The sequence below is a fragment of the Solanum pennellii genome, chromosome 11 (assembly GCF_001406875.1).
Source record: "Solanum pennellii chromosome 11, SPENNV200".
In the NCBI taxonomy this organism is placed as follows: Eukaryota; Viridiplantae; Streptophyta; class Magnoliopsida; order Solanales; family Solanaceae; genus Solanum; species Solanum pennellii.
Genome location: NC_028647.1, coordinates 37,705,628 through 37,711,365, shown reverse-complemented (window position 1 = coordinate 37,711,365; position 5,738 = coordinate 37,705,628). Strand labels below are relative to the sequence as shown.

Here is a 5,738-nt window from a genome sequence, read left to right as displayed (position 1 = left end):
GAATTGATTTACATTCCAAATTTCTTGATAGAATCGCATACAGTATATAACTCTCTGTGAGATTCGACCGTGGCTCTTAGTTGGGTATATATTATTGACGATGACCACTTATTCTTTGAACTTATTTTGAGGGTAGATTTGAGAGTGTCAATGAAATTTAGAATGTTTTTGCTTGATCTGCATGATTGGAGAAGTTGGATATCTAAAGATGTGTGCGATACAGGGAATAATGTTTTTCTATTTTTCACACTTGAGTGGTAAAATATTTTTCTAAGAAAATAATTTTATTAAAATGCGGAAAATGACATTCTTTATGAAATTAGAGTAAATCAGAGGTAGTTTGAATGTATTATTTAAATTGAATGAGATCACACCTTTCTCGTTAATGATTGTTTAAGTTGATAACAAAGAATCGAAGAAGTAATTAACAAGTTTATAAAGATGATTTAAGTTTGAAGTTATAAATGAAATGCTAAAATTCAACATTCAAAGAAACGATTAAAAGATAATCTTGGAGATGGAATTCAAGGAAATGATTGAGTTGCAATTTTAAAGTTGGGGGAAGAAGTCGAAGCATCCTTTTATCCAGTGAAGATTTTGTGCCTCTCTCTTTTCTCTTACGAGCAACATTTTATTTATTTGTTTTGATTGATGAATCAACTTTTTCCAAGTGATGCATATTTGAATCTTCTTTAGTTGGAAGATTCCAATAAAATCCAGCTTCAACTGATGATAATCTTTTAGTAAACTGTAAAATGCAAGGATATGTGATTACATAATCAAAATAAATTTAATAGTTTCTCTTATTTATCAATTATCTAATATTAAAAAGTAAATACAAATTAAATTATTTGAAAATACTAGGAAATTGTTGAAAATATTTGATGTTACTTAGTAAGATGGACATAAAGTTTATGTGAATTACCTTATAGAGGTTATTGATAGAGCAAAATTTTATACTTGGGCAATCCTTGTGTGGCACGATAATTTCCATCCTTTTCATCTCTTGTCAAAAATTTTGAGCCACGGTTTATAATATTGTCATTTAAAATAGCTCCATATGTAACTTCATTGATCTCTAGCGCACCTGAAAATATATGTGAGATTGCATGATATACATGAAATAAATTACCTTCATCTCATTGATCAAAAATTTTTATTCATAATATGAATAACATAAATTCAGTTTTAAGGTATAAAATTTCTTAAGTACCATCGTTATCTTGTTGTTGTTGCTTGGGTAGATCCTCCTCAAAAGAAGCCTTTTGACCATTATTTATGTTGCTTCCTTTGGGTTCTTTGAATATCTCATTTTCTACCACCTGTAAATCCATTTTATTTCATTATAAATGCTTGAAGAGAAAAATATGGTATGGAGTACAATAAAAGTTTTTAATGAAAAATTCATGTATATATATATATGAGTGATGATCAATTACCTTTCAAGCGTCAACCAATGAATTGATTTGTTGTTGGCTTGATATATCCTCGTCAAAAGAATCTTTTTTATCATTTCTTATGTTGCTTCTATTGGGTTCTTCATACATCTCATTTTCTACCTCATATAAATTCGTCCACTTTGTTTCTATTATAAATTCTTGGAGAATGAAAAATGTACTGTGGAGTAGAATGAGTGTTCTTAGTGAAAAACTCATATAAATAGACATAAGTGATCAACAACTACCTCGCATGTGTCAACAAGAGAGTTAATAATTTCTTCTTGTTGTTATTGTTGCTCTGTTAGTTCAACCTATAATGAATTATTTTGATCCTTTCTTATGTTGCTTCTTCCACATTTATCAAACATCTCATCATGTAACAAATTCAAGTATACACCATTACTTTTATTAATAATCAGAGATAGAAAAATATATCGTAACATATACTAGGTGTATTCACGAAAATTTAATGTATATTGACATAAGTGATGAACAATTACCTTGCGAATGACTATAATGGGAGTACAGTTCTCTTTCCTTGATACTTGCTTACTTACATGGCATCCCTCATTTTTTTCATCATTTGTATTGTCAACATTATTTTCCATCGTACGATTCAACCTATTTGCTAGGCTATATTCACCGATGCTTTCAGACACACCTAAAAATCATGCATAATCATATGAAGAGTAAAATAATTAACTCTATAAATCAATTGTAATATGTAGAACCAATAAATAATGTACGTACCATTATTATCTTTTTGCTTACTAGGTAGCATCTCCTCAAAATTTTCCTCTTGATCCTTTCCTCTTTTGTCTTTGATGCGTACTTCAGATTTCTTGTTCTCTAAAGTATTTAAGCGACTCCCGTTATATTCATCCTTGGGGGATGAGAGACTATTCTCACCCTGCAAAAATAAAGAGAACCTCATCAGTTAATTTAAATAAGTTAAACAATATTTTGTTTTGTCCAATTTTGTAAAATACATAAATGCTAAAAGGGGTGAAAGAATGCTAATTACTGTTAAACAATGCTAAAAAATTTTCAAAAAACCTAAAGTGTAACTACTTTTTAAGTAATATTACGTGAAAAGAAAATATATATGTGTAATGTATGAATATAATTACCTTATATATGTCAATAATGGAGCGAAATTTTCTTTTCCTTGGTTTCCCTTGCTTCATGCGACAGTTGTTTTCATTTTTTTCAATTCTTACGGGATGTTTTGAGCTGCTATCAATGTTATTGTCCTTTAGAGTACTATTCATATTATTCGGGAGACTTTTTTTACTTGTGATAATGTTGAGCTCATCCTCACCTGAAAAGCATACATTGTCAAATTGAAAAAAATAATTCTCTTAATTTCTTAAGTAAACTTACACAAATAATTAATAAAAGTCAAGTGAAATTAGTTATTGAAAATAATTTTTTAATCGTGACTTGCTAGTTAACTATCTCTGTGAAAGATCTTTAAGAGAGACGACAATCATTTAACCTACTTTCACACAACGTCCCCTACCTTTAGAACTCCCGAACCATCGGATCCCCTAATGAATAAATGAAGATTCAAGAAGACTTGTCGAAAAATAAATTTCCCTAGATGTGTTATCGAACAAACAATTAGATGTCAATCACTTTTACACAGAAAAAAATAAAGTCAACACATGGGGGAATTCAAATGTAATGATAGATGTAGAGGAATCCCGAGACTTATTAAATCTCTCAAAAGAAGAAAAAAGAGGATCTATCCTCCCCGGAGATTCTCGATCGTCATAAATTAATAGGAAAGAAGATAACTTAACATTAACTCAAAAATAAGCTAATAAAGCTATAGAAGCCGATTGAGAGTCTTAATCTAACTGACTTGGGCTGGGGCTTTTACATAGAGAAGTGCACAAATGCAAGAAAATATGCAAAAAACTCTTGACAGAGGACCTTGGTTCAACCTAGGCCGTTTCTTGTCGGTTAGAAACTGGAACCAAACTTCACCCTAAAGGAATCCATACTTATCCATAGTTTAATATGGACATAACTTTCACAACATCCGATTAATTCTATGATAAATCCTTCCTAGAAAAAATGGGTAAGAAACTAGGAGCCCTCTAAAAATTGAAACAAACACCTCAACCACACCAAGAGAGAGGTATGCTTGCATCTGCAGCCAAGTACCACTGGGTACACTAGTTAAAAAAAACGTCAAAGTAGGAAATTATCTTTGAGAAGTCATCTTCGAATGGAAAAAGGGTTGTACATAGAGTATAGAGGAATTGGCCACATCAAAAAATATTGTTTGTTCTCAAAAGAACCTAAATCAAAGTAAATAATTACATAGGTAAAACATAAAGCACCCAACGGAGACAATGGCATAAAGTCAATTTTAAAAAATAAGAAGAAGACACTATAAAAGGAAGAAAAAGAGAAAATGCCATAAACCACATATGTAAAAGCTTTTGATGCAAAAAATAGGTAAGTTCACCAAACCCCCCAACCCCTTTAAAAAAAAAAAAAAATAATTCCCCTCCACATCTCGTTCCCATGAAATTTTTAATAAGTTTCAACATAAGAGAATGGTAAGAACAAAGTTAAAAAGGAAGAAAAGGTAAGCGAACAATCGAAGCGGTGAAACACAACCTGATACAACCATAAAGGCCCCTTAGGAAAGCAAGATGAGAAAAAATTCCACTATTTATATGAAAGGCCCCACATGATAGTTCAAACATCTCCTGGGAAAAAATGATAAATCTTCTCGCTTATAAGAATTAATGCCACAAAGAACTAATGGAGCTAGTTTCAATCATGCAAGCATTAAAATTAAATGAACCCCAAAAGAAGAACTACTCTAGAACTTCTCACTCAGAGATGACACTCATTGTTGAGAAAAAAAACTTCATCTCTCCACTAAGAAGAACAATAATAATATTAGTGGAGAGGGTATGATAATGATCATCACATAAATGAATTGCAACTCCAACCACCACCACTCCATTAGTATGCCTTAAAATATCCTTGAGGGATCTTGACATTCCAAAATTTGAAAATAACCCACACACCAACTTAACACCTGAGACAAGGTGCTTTGTGATTGCTCCATAACCGAAATGACAAAAAGTCATGGCGTGAGCTGGCACTCCATGGCTATAAACTCACTATGAATCTAAACTTCAATACTCTATTGATCTGCGTCACAATCAAGGTTCCATGTTTTTTGGTACACTTCATAAAAGAAAGAATGAACTTGGCAATAGCAGACGTTGTGTAGCAACTCTTGCTACATATAGTACTGCATGCACACCTATATTGAGACTTGATATAGATGACCAGCAAAAAGGTGAACTCACTTATGGACCATGTTCCCCAATAGTTTCCTTTCCTCTCGGTACCTTGATAAGCCAACATGTTCTAAACCATAGTTTACCCCACGGTTTCCTATGGAAAATAATAGTGGAGGTGCAATTAGGGGTACTCTTCTAGCGTTACCAGCTCTCAGACAGAGCAAAAGATAAATGGATTAAATTCTACAAGATTTAGGGGAACAAAATATTGAAGTCTACTATTTTGAAGAAAAGCTAGAGAAAGAGATCAGCAAGCCATACAAAGAAGTTATTTGGTAATATGTCCACCCATGGTGAAGAATCTCACTTTTAATATGAGGAATCAGATAAAGGTAATCAACCCAAAATTAATGTTGTACCCTTTGAAACAGTCAAGGAAACTCTCATGTGGAAAAGGAAAGAGCAAAATAGAGAATCCATCAACAATCCATATGAGTTTTATCAGTTAGAATGTTAGGAGAGAAAATAATGTGAGTTTAGAAGAAAATGCAAGGCATGGGTGAATCTCCAAAAGACAAAAATGTTAGTCTTCATGGAAATAAAGATGATGGAACATTCAAAAATTACTAAGGATCGCGATTTTCATGCCCATGTTCAATCGGCTAATGAAGGCCTCTTTGGAGAAATCATCATCATGAGGAAATAAGAAGAATTTAATCTAGATAATATTATTATGACCTCCTAAGGCATTCATATCATGATAAAAGTTAGTACCCTCCCTGATTTGTGGTAATTTTCGTCCATATATGCTCGCCCTATAAATCTCCCAGAGCTATTGTGGTAGCTGGTTCATCCGAGGTGATTTTCAAGAGGTCTTCCAAGCAAAAGTAAGTTTTGGGGAAGAGACATTAAAAAACAGAGCCAAAACCCTTTAGAAATCACTCAACAAATGTAAAATGATAGACCTAGACTACAAAGGAAGTAAGTACACATGGACAACAAGAGGTACACAAACCACTGAAAA

The 5,738-nt window shown here is 32.4% G+C and overlaps 1 long non-coding RNA gene across 1 annotated transcript; it reads right to left on the bottom strand.

The window, feature by feature from the left end:
* Positions 1-489: 489 nt before the first annotated feature.
* Positions 490-1,303, bottom strand: LOC114074816. Its single transcript, XR_003575105.1, has 3 exons — positions 1,214-1,303; positions 926-1,087; positions 490-748 (listed from the first exon to the last, which is right to left on the bottom strand). It is a non-coding gene; the product is annotated as an uncharacterized LOC114074816 (long non-coding RNA).
* Between the last annotated feature and the right edge of the window lie 4,435 nt (positions 1,304-5,738).